The sequence below is a fragment of the Stegodyphus dumicola genome, chromosome 10 (genome assembly GCF_044657685.1).
Source record: "Stegodyphus dumicola isolate Sdum_Otavi_A_Nest chromosome 10, ASM4465768v1".
Classification (NCBI taxonomy): Eukaryota; Metazoa; Arthropoda; class Arachnida; order Araneae; family Eresidae; genus Stegodyphus; species Stegodyphus dumicola.
Window position 1 is genome coordinate 115631164 of NC_140777.1, and position 12002 is coordinate 115643165.

Consider the following 12002-nt stretch of genomic DNA (forward strand, 5'->3'; position numbering starts at 1 on the left):
ATGGCATATTGTTTGAGCACGGCCAGTCTAGCGATGGCGTAGACTATCGTTCAGATACTTGCGTACGTTTTTATGCCAATGTTATGCTGTCAGAACTTGTATGTCTTTTGACTTGCTTTGGAAACATTACGTATCCTAAATAGGAACAGAGTTTTCTAAAGCTATGTTCGAGTATGTGTGGAATAGGCGACACAAGCAGGAAGGGTGTATTGAACCCTTTATTCTATATTAGTTTACAGGTGCTCCCGTATTTCGGAATACAGATTCCAACCACTTGTGGTCTAAACGTAAAAATATAAAACCACTAACTAAAACTCTAACTAAAGCTAACTTTGAATTAGTTTACAAATGCCTAACACTAAGACTGGCCTTTTTAAAAGGTTACGTAGATAGTACGCAAACTGCTGAAACTACAATACGTTTTCAAACATCAAGAGGACTAAACCTCTGGCTTTAAAGGCAAGCAGCAACTGATTGAAAACTCGTAAGAATGCAGTGGCAAGGCGGCTCACTTCCCCTCTCTCTCTAACTCTTGGCAAAAAGCCACAACTTAAATACTTGGGCTTTAGCAAGTACAATTTTTATAAACAAGTTAAAGCATTTAATTCTGTCCAGAAGTGGAAAAGAAGAAAAGATAGTACAGTTTTAAAATAAAATAAACGTTAGTAAATCTTAAGATCCTTACAATGGAGTACAATCTTAGTGCAGAATGAAACTGGAAACCGCTTTCTCCAACTGATTAAACAAGAACACTGATAACATATCTTGGTAAATACACCAATAAATCGAATTTCACAAGAAGAAAAAAAAGACTAAGAACACAACAGTTAAAAATGGCGCAGGAAACGTTGACTTTTGTGGAATCCACTCTCATGTTCCACTGCACCATGTGGATTTTCATTGTCCCAAAACCGCAACTTATGTTGATTAGCTTTGTCAGAAACGTCAAATGTAGCTTCATCCGTAAACACAAGTTTGTTCGCGAAAGCATCTACGTTCACTTTATCTTTCAGTTTTTCACAGCTTTACTCAATGGTTTGTTGGAAGTTGTTAACGCCTGCACCATGTGAAAGGTGTACGGGTGGAATCGTAGAATTGTTTCCGCAACACACGCCACACCGTTACATGGGGCATATACATAGAGTTCAGAACTCGCACGACGCACTGATTGGAGGACTTCTTAAAAATGTTTCACGGATTTTTTCAACCACTTCCGTTTTGGCTGCTCTTCGTCTTGGGCGCGGTTTCTGATACAAGTAGCCCGTGTCTTGAAACAGTTTCACCCACCGTTCAATGTTGTGATGATGCGGTGGTTCGTTTTTTAGCGTATTCCAAAACACAATACTCTTTCTCCTACAAAGATGCCGCCATTTTGATTAACAGGGCATCTAGCGGCGCTTTCATTATCGGAAGATTTTTTTTCTGTTTCCAGATAAAACTTCTGTAATTGTGGTTTCAGAATTAATTTGTTTCTGCTTAAATAGTCAATTGTAAAATTTGTAGTATGTTATTCTTTTTGTCCCATTCAATATGTTAATACCCTGTGTTAGCTCTCAAATTTTGGATCACTTGAATGTTGCTAATGCAAGGAGAAGTTAAGCTATTACAAGATAGCTGAAAGTTCTGGTCTCTGAGGATGATTTTCATGTGCTTAGCAACTAAACGCAAACAAACAGAAATTATAACGTAAGTATTTAGTCCAGTAATTTATTTTTGAGTAATCCTTCTGTTGTTTGTAATTTGGTAAAGCTATCTGAGTTTCTTGTATTTGCTTTTTTGGCAAGCACACAAATTTATTTCATTAATGTATAATTTCTTTTATTACTTAGATTAAAATGATCTATTTGTTTCTCAGATTTTCTCCTTTGGCTTAAAATTAAAGATATCAATAATAAGTATCATAGCATATTTATCTCTTTCAAATACAAAGCACTTATTCATGAAAGCTTTATAGTAACGGTAACGCCGTTTAATGAGATCACGTTTGTACATGGCTATTTGATAATGTTAATTGAATGGTAGCATTAAACGACAAGAAAGAATAGTAACGTATTTTAACTAATTTAATACAAATATAACTAGATTTATATACGAATTAAATTAGAGGCGGTTCGGGATTGTACGATTAAACCTTTTCACCATACCATCAAACTGCGAGCGTTTCCTTGATTTCCAATAAGTCTCAAAGTCCGTTGAACACAGCCGAAGTGAAGTTTCTGTCTTGTCAGAATGAATCTGGAGGCAAGTTCCAAACCTGGACATCTAGTTCTGTAAAAGAACTTCGGCTGTCATGACAGCCTCTTCGTCTGGAATCGGATACGCTTCGGGCCACTTAGTAAAATAATCGATGACAACGAGGATGTAGTTGTTGCCATCTGTGGTCCGCTGTAAAGGTCCAAATATGTCGAGGGCAGTTCGCTCGAAAGGCGCTCCTACGTTATATCGCTGCAGCCTTTCTTCATATAGCCGAAATGCACTCCTGTTGAGCTGCTCTGTGTTTTCTTCAGAACATCAGGTAATTGATTTTGAGGAAGCACCAGCTGCCATCTCTTCTTAGTTCTATCTTCGCTTTCCCGTAATCGATATAAGACTCCATTTCGGAAGTGGAGTGAGTGTCAGAGAGACCAGTACCTTTTAGTTGTAGGACTGAAGATGGAAATGTCCTGCCACTTGGGTTTTATAGTGGATGATTCCTTAAGCTGCATTATTGACATAATGTCAGGATCCCCGAATTGGTCTTCTCTAACTTTTTCATCATTCCACGTGTCTGGATCGGCTGACTTTGAAAATATTATTTGCGGATGTTAAAGATTCGCCAACCCGTATTTAGCCTCGGCTCTTGGACAATGCTTCCAATGGGCAACAAAAGGCTTCTTGGATAAAGCATCTGCATTTTCGTGAGAGGAGCATTTACGATGTTTTATCTCAAAGACATTTTCCTGGAGTCTTTGAACCCATCAGGTTATTTGTTCTTCATTCATGTGGGAGTCCTACTTATTAGATTTCACCATACCGAAAATTGGGTCTTACATACACTCCATGGTTTTCCATCGTATGTGCTTGGTTTGATTACCGTATGAGAAGAAACTGGCAATACCTTAAGGTTCGTTTTGGGGCTCAATTTCGGTTTTCGGTCAAAACTTCTGCTTTTTTTCTGGAACTTTCTCAATTTTTCTTCAAACCTTTCTTCCAAACCTGCTATTTTGGCTCCAGCTTCCTCTAACTTTTCTTTCACTCTCTCTCGTTCATGTATTTCGCTTCGGTTTATTGTCTAAGCTTCCCGATATCGCTTCTAATCTTGTTTTGCTCCATTTCCATGAATTGGAATTGCCCTTGCAGCTTTTTTTGTCGGTCTTTTATGTTTTTATTATTTCGCTCTTGATCTCAGCCTTCATCTCCTCCTTTCTTTCTTTCATCACCTCTTTTCCGGCCTTTTACAGCTACTAACAAGCTCATCAGAGTCTTTATTTTGTCCGCCATAGCTTTAACCTGTAGGCAGGTTACTGGCATTCACTTCCAAACCCCACTCCTGACACCAGTTGTTGCGTTCTACGGATTCGTGGATTTGGAGTAATTCATGGTAACACTTGATGAAGGATTAAAACAAAATTTATTCGCCAATATGTACTATTACACAGGACAGTTCCATAAAAACATTTATACTCATCGATAAACTACGACAAGTACTCTGACAAAATCAGTAACGCAGCCTTCACTCTGTAACGGGAAAGACAGCTTTACGGCAAAGCACTAAAAGTATAGCTCTGGACTATGTCGATCGCACTCAACCTTACTTGTTAACACAGTCTCTGAAGACAGGGTACAGATAGCTTTAGCCTGCCTTCTAGAATTCTCCCTAGAAAAACCACTAAATGCGTTTTAGAAAGTTCTCGCTCGGCCTATGCCACATCGCTAATTTTGTCACCAATTATCGGCAAATGGGGATTTCTCTTCAAATTCTGCCTTTCCCTACCATTTTCTGGCAACCTTAACGCCGCTTTGTGGGGAAGCTATTTATCTCATCGTTCAGCCGTTGGGATTTCGCAACAATATAATTCAAGCACTTTTTTGACATTTTCAATTTGTTAAACTGTAACATACAGAAATGTTTTATTTGATCAATCAATCAATCAATAAATAAGTAAATAAAAAGTCTGAAAGGTTTCTATTTGAACGGTCGCACAAAGGGTTTTGCAAAGTTTTTTTTTTTGCTCTTGCTGAGATCGCGTTTATCAGTCTGCTGTTGCACTCACTTCTGTCAACCCCTCCTTTTTTGTCTTTTTAGCTTTATTATTAAGCATTCTTCGCACTTACGCAACATTCGGTTCAAGAGCGAAAACGCAAAATTTTTAAAAGCTGCACTGCAGTATATGTTTAGAATTTTCGATGCAGTCTTAAGTGTCGCATAATATTTTCATATTTTTTTCAGTCTTTTCTCAGTTTATGATATCAATATTCGATTTTCCGAGTAAAAACAAAAATTTTGTTTATTTTTTTATTAACCTTTTATGAGTTAACTTTATTTGTTAAACATCACACTCTTCGCATTTATGCCCCATAAAATTCAACTCCAAGTCAAAATCACAAAATATTTTAAGATAACATACGAATATCTTTAGATTTCCCGATAATGTGTTAGAGGTTGCCGTGTATAATTTTATATCCACTATATTCTTTCTTTAAGAACTAGCCGCTGGAGCGGCCAGCCCCCTGAAATAGTTATCAGAGAAAAGACAATGTATGTAATCATTTTAATGTGACCAGCTAGTGTAATTTCATAAATATTGCTTGATATTGTAAAATGGAATATTTCTAATTAGACGTTTCATAATCTTAATGTTTATGTAAAGTAATCGCGTTAAAAGGTATAAATATATTCTTCGGAACAGTATTTATTGCTTTTATCGCTTAGTTTATTACTCAATAAGCAGATTAAATTTGAGAGTATTTTAGGCTTTACTGAATGGCAAAATGATGGCACGATTTGTTAATTAAAAGTGAAAGATAAATATCTCTCATTTTTTTCGAATGGCAACAGTTCTGTGCACTGGAGATATTTTTTTTCTATTTTGAACAGTGTTTCTTTGAAATCGTTGAGTCTATTAGTCAAAAGTTTTCAAAATATGAAACAAATAATAAAACAAATTCGAAATTCAAAATTCGGGCTTCGGCTGGCTTACGCTATTCGAAATTGGATGGCTCTAGGTACCATCGTTTTTCCACCATGCTAGAATCATACATACATACATGCAGACTTTTTATTATTTAATTTCTTTAAAAATAATACAGGCGATCTTATTTTGTGGCAGGAATATGAAACGTAAGACGCCATTTATAATTAACTAACGCAAAAATCTCATTTCGAGAATAATAGCACCATTTGGGCTAATAAAAGAGTTACGTTGAGATTTTTTTACGCTACTTGATTGTGAGCAAATATCGTGAACATTTGTAGTACTGTGGAATTCGAATCCAATTTGATCACCTGTATAGTTAGGAAGCTTGTCTATACATTACCAGTACCCCCGCAGTAGCCATTGATGCTATTTCATTTTCCTCTTCTTGCTCAGTATTCTAGAATGTTTCTTCCTTGAGTTACTACATCATGAAATCTTGTTCTGACATAGCCTATGCATTCCATTGCTTTGTTTCTCTCCAACCCTTCTTCTCTTATTCTGTTTTCTTATGTTTGAAACCTTCAACGCAATAAATGATTTCAATAGTGCTAAATGCTACTAATTCTTCAGCGATAAAAGGCCTCTTAATTTACGATTTTTATATTCAATTTTTCCTGTTATGGATTAATATTAAACGTTTCAAGCTTTAGCAATAAGATTCAGTGCATCAACCATGTAAGTATCTTTCTAAAAAATCACAAATTCCTTGCCTCTGTGGCCGTTATACTATAAGAGCATTTTCGGTTAACAATGCATAAATTTCGGGTAACATACAAAATGAATATTCTGCACATGTATAACCAATAATTTACTGTAATATTTTTTGGTAAAAGGCTTGAAGAATATAATTCTAATTTTAGGTTTTAAATTTATTGCATAATAATATAGCAACATGTTTTAAATTAATTTACAATAACATTCTACGTCCTTAAAATGATATGTAAAATTATTAATAAATTACTTAGTTAACATTTTCAAGTTTATGGAAATCTTCCCATTTAGGAATGTAGAGACTAAAGAATGCAACGTAAGCGAATAAAGAAAATGTAACAGAATATATTTTCATATTCATGGAGTAAATTGTAGATATTATTTGAGCTAGAACGGGAAACAGATGTATTAAAGTTAACCATTTTTGTGATTAGTAGATAATATGCAAGGTGCGATCATAAAGTAACCAGACAAGTGAAAGACCAAACAATAAAATACAAAAGTGAAAAATAAATATATAGTTAGAAAGAGAGGCGGCCAATTTAAACTGACTATTTTGTCATTTTCATACAAAACGCCGGAGTCATTTTCAGTTACTGAGAAGATATTGTACAAAAAAATTTGCTTCGAGATGGAATACCATTATAACATTAAATTTTGTTTCAAATTAAGTAAATTTTCTTTCGAAAGATTAGAGATGATTCGAACAGTATATGGTGATGCATTGGTATTAAGAAAAAAAAATAATATGTTCTATCGCCTTTAATACGTTGAAAATGATCCGAAGATAGGGCGCCCTTCAAATCTTACGATTATTTTGAGAACGGTTAGTTCTAACGTCTATCAACAGTCTTTCGATGATCTGAAGAAACTTTGAAGAAATTGTATAGGCTCCTATGGTGATAATTTTAAAGAAGATAAATCTATTTGAAAGGTTGGTAATCTTTTTTTATCTGTAAGAATTTGTTTTGTTACTTTATGGGCGTGCGCCTTGTTTGTCTAACACCTCTAGCCTCAGTTTTATCTTTAAGCTTATTTTTCGTTAACAAAGCCATTGTCATAAGGGGGCATAAACAACTTTTGCTGACAGGACGCATCTATAATTTTGAACACGATGCTATCAGTAAATAATTAGAATTGTGTAGAATATTTTATTTTACGACTTCACACACGAAATGGTGAAATTATTTTGGAGATATTTCAAGGATATCTATCACCAAATGCTGCTAAACTGCTGCGAAATACATCAGAGTTCTATTAAACAGCGTGAAGCACCAATGTAAGAATCGATTTATTCGTTAACAAAACACATCAGCACGAGAGCATCAACATTCTTGCTGCTGTTTCAGAGCACTTACAGCTCATGGAATGTATAAAAAATTATAAGATATGCTCTTTGGAACTTTTCTTCATTACTCTAGAAGTTGTGAAACATTAGTGATACCAAGGTAGTTTAGGCATTGAATGAAGATACCTTTTATCATATAAAAATGAAGCGCAGACAGGAAAGGAATTTAATTAATTTGAGAAAATAATTTCAAGATATTCATTTATACTTAGGAATAGTATCTGATTTAACAAGATCTTTGTATTTTAATAGGACTGAGCTATCTTAATATAGTTGCAGCCGGATAAAGGTTTAAGTTTCCGTCAGTATCCTACTAAAAGCATACCAGTTGTATATGGGCAGCGTTCAGCACTTAAGAAAATATTTTAAAATAATTTAAGGTTTGTATCATGACTCACAAAATAAAGGCGGACTAGTTAATTAATTATATCTAAAACAATGGGATTTATACTATTTAATTCTTTATTCTGCAGCTATCTTTAACATATCAGACTCATATACACAAAGAAACCTACTATGAAAGCTCTTTTTGTCTTTTCAAAAACCCTTTAAAAATGACAAAATTATCTTACATGTGATTCAATGCGCTATTTTATCACTTATGTGCGTACAATAGGTACGAGATTTAATATTAAAAAATATCTTAGCCTTTCAGAGTCAAAAGTCTGATAATAATATGTAAAGTTTAAAATACTATATTATATACTATTCATGCATTATAAAAAAAATTCTTAAGAAAACGTTTCCTTTGATTTGAGTGTAAAAATACGTAAATGTATTTTCGAAGCTCTTCCTCCTTTTATACAAAGTAATACTATTATTATCAATCCTCTACTGCAAAGCTGCTTTGTGAAGCTTCGCTTAATCCTTTTTACATATGCAGATTAATTACAAAGTTATAAATACAAGGTATCTTTTTAAAATAATATAATGTTAACGAAAATTTAGACCATAATTTTTTCTAACTTACATTTTTCACGCCTTTCCAATTTTTAACTTACATTTTTCACGCCTTTCCAATTTTTAAATACATGTATTAAAACTTTGTTTTAATACCATATAATTTCGAATTTATATGGTATTCAAACAAAGACAATTCCGCAGCAGAATTTTAAAATTTAAAAATAACAAAAATATAAATGTATTTGTACCAGGTATTTAAAAGTGTATATACTTAAATGTTTCCAGAAACATAGTTTTAATATTTTCCGTTCCCTAACTCGAATTAACAAATTTTCATAGTAGGTTTCTTTGTGTATATAGGTATTTCTTTGTGTTTCTTGCAGGATCGGAGAGTCTCCTTGGAACCACCCCTCACACCAAAACACACGAGAGGACTTTCGGCTCGTCGTATATTTGGTGTGCCACCATGCCGCACCGACACTATACATTTAGCAGGATCCATCCTTTCCCCTGGATTCGAATCCGAGTTCTTCGGCACGGCAATCAGCGAGGCTAACCACTGCACATGTTGCTTTGAAAAAACTGTAGCAATTTAGAGTAGAACTTCGGTACTCATGCAGGTGAACTTTGGATCACGAAAGCGTCATTTTATTAACAATGCAATTCATGAATTAACTATCTGAACGAAAAATGTCTCAGATGACGAACGGGTAATAACACTTAAGCCGGCAACATACGATTTTTATAGCTGTTTTGAGGTACACTATGCCTTATAATGAACATTCAGGGATTTCTGGAAATATCATTTTAATATATTTCATTTCTCATTAAAATGCCTAGGAGAAGTGGTCTCAAACTCAGATTGCATAAGCACCGAATGCATAATCTAAAAACAGTTGACAGGCTAGAATTTTTTTAAACAAAGCGGAATATTTTACGAACAAAATAAAAATTGTTTTAGATAAATTTTAAATTCTCTTATTAAATATTTCTCACGGCATGAACACAGTGTAAGTAATGTATCATTACGTAAACAATACTAATACTAATATATATTGTGAAGGAAAACAGATCAAATCTATATTTATTTTCTATATGTAATCCAAAATTTGGTACCTGTAAGAAATTATCTTATTTACACTTTGCAACTCAAATAAATTGGCAGCTAAACATTAAATTCTTAAAATAACGTTTCTTTCAACTAGTTCAATCATGCTTAATTAATCATTAAATAATTTACTTTAATTTAAACTAAAAATAAATATATTTTAAAAATCTTTTAAAATTTCAGAGAAATTTTAACAAGTGGGATAAAAACCTAAGAATAAATAATGACAACCTAATCTCTTTCTCTAATTTAATAATGTTTTCGAAGCATAAATAAAAATACATACTTTTGTATGCAAATAATTAGAAAGGTTTTTATTTCTTTAAAGTTTGACGCTTGATGACGTTTCGATTCTGATAAGGTCTGCTAGAGAAGTTATCTTCACTCCGAATTATGGATGCTCATTGGTAATCGGGTTTTTCCTTTTAATTTTCAATTGTAAATAAATTGTGAATAAAAGCTGTTCGCATATAAATATATTCCCAAAAAAAGCGGTTATTCTCAGTGGAAAAATTCGTAACTCAGGTTATTCATTCATTTTTTAATAAGTACGATAAAATTTAGTTAAATGTGTATCTTCAAGTTTTTGAATATCACACTGTAGCTTAATTAGCTGAATTCCTGATGTGTTATTCATGTCCATTTTTAAGGGAATTAAAACTAATATAAGCTCACATTTCAAATAACTAAAATCTTCAAATTTTGCAACAGCGTGTCGACGGCCACATAAAATTGCTTCGGAATTGCAAGTTTGAGGCCACAGATTTACAGGGCCATGAATTCCATCTAGAGGAAATTATGGCTAGACTGGGTAGCATGCAGACATTGTGAACTCTTTGAAACTAACGAATTCTTTTGTTATCTAGGTTATTATATTTTCATCAAAACCATGGCCTAGAAAATTTTAAAATGCAGACTCTAAGAAGTTAGCAGAGGACTGTTCAAATGAGTTCAACAAGAAAGAATGACAGCAAGTTCTAAAGCAGCAACAAAAGGCGATGTGTAGCAAATTTATTCCGAAATTTATTAATTCGAATTCTTTGTTCAGTGAAATGTGTGCAAAATGAGAGGCAAAATTTGCATGTTATGATATCATTACGCTAAAACAGCAGCGAATTACAGCAAAGCATTTTCCGTGACAATGTCAGATCTCATTTTAGAAACATTTTAAATCATATATCATTTCGAACAAATTTTAAGTGAAACAGAAGCCCAGTGGGTCTCGAGTGTCGCTGAGAGACAAAGGAAAGATTAAATTAAATGCCTCATGAAAACAGTTACTGGATGTTTTTATAAAAAGGAACTTTCACCCGAACAAAAACATCTCTCTTTCTCTGTTCTTCACCACTTTCCGTTTATGTTTTTTCCTACTTCGTACGGATGCGCTTGCATTAATTAAAATTTTCCTCTTTTTCATCTATTAATTATTGTGCTATTCTGGGGAGCGTATATCTAAGATTTAATAATTTCCAATATTTTTTTTTGTCATTAACTTGGGCTAAAGGCAGTATTGTAGATTTTAAGTAACCGATTAATGTGGTCTGTGAAAGGATTAATTATATTAATTCCAATAAGGAAAAGGGTCCACCAGCGGCCGAGCGGTAAAATCGCTGAACACTGGTAGTTCGGTTCGAGGTTCGAATCCCATGAACGGGCTGGCTGCATGGGCGTTTTTGTGGTTTTCCCCATGTGTAACGTGTATACGAGTCAGTTTCTCTTAGAAAGTCCTCCACGAAGGCACCCCTCCTCTTAGGCAGATAGCCCTCGAGGCTTTGCCATAATCACACACACGCCAATGAGGGAAAAAGTTTCGACTTGTGAAAATTTCGAATAATGAACGACGTTTCGTTATCTGAAATTCGTATATCCGGATTTCCCTTTTTATCTTTTTTTAAATGTTTATTTTAAGTAACTACAAAATTAAAATTCCAACCCACTTAGTGAAAAAACAAAAATAAATATTCTGCAGCCTGATTTCATAGGAATGGATTTAATTATAGGTTCGAAATTGCGTCATAAATGCTAAAAGGAAGGATGCTTGCCCGGAGAAGTTCATAAAGGACGCTTTCTCGTATTTGATGAATATCCTGATGAGCGATCCTCTTCAAACACAAAACTTGATCTATACGCAAGTTTTCCGGGATTTTTCTATTTCTAAGAACTTTTTCCACGCATGTAAGGAATATATTTAAAGGAAAAAAACACAGTGAATCCTCCAAAGGTGTTTTTGTTCTTTGTTTTGCGGGCATAGACATCATAGAAAGTGATGTTTAATACTACTGTTTACTGGGCTGCAGATGATGTCATCACGAGATTAATATTTCAGTTTGAAACAGTTTTTTGAAATAAAAATATCTGATAAATTAAATAACATTTACTAAATTAAAATTGTAAAAATCCTAAATGAGAGAATTAAATATAATAAACACTGTCTTATGCTACCACCCATGATTCTGAATGGTTTTAAGATACTTTAAAGATGATCGCTTATAGAATAAGACTGAATACTAGCATGAATGTGCGTAAGATTGAATACTAGTAAAATGGTTTATAAATGCACGCAAGTATTCTCATCAGTTTTAGAGGTGGTTGTCTTGGAGGTCATTCGCTGTACATTTTAAAAATGGAAGCAATATTTCAAAATTCCCGAATAAAATATATCTGAATAATCAAAATCGTAATAACGACCGTGTATAAATATAACGACAGTACAACCACGTGCGTGCTGATAAGGACCTCGTGTTTCTGAGACCCC

General features: G+C 33.8%; 1 long non-coding RNA gene across 3 annotated transcripts in view; it reads left to right on the top strand.

Annotated features, from left to right (window-relative positions):
• The window catches only part of LOC118197765 (uncharacterized), a 75703-nt gene that overhangs the window by 40121 nt on the left and 23580 nt on the right, over nt 1-12002 (top strand). The window contains exons 1-2 of one of the 3 annotated variants that reach the window (XR_015043507.1): nt 172-1686; nt 8523-8759. The exons of 1 other annotated variant lie outside the window; for it this stretch is intronic. This is a non-coding gene — a long non-coding RNA (uncharacterized LOC118197765). Of the gene's footprint in view, nt 1-171; nt 1687-5576; nt 5853-8522; nt 8760-12002 lie in introns of those variants that run through there. One more of the 3 variants, XR_015043506.1, reaches the window with a different exon arrangement.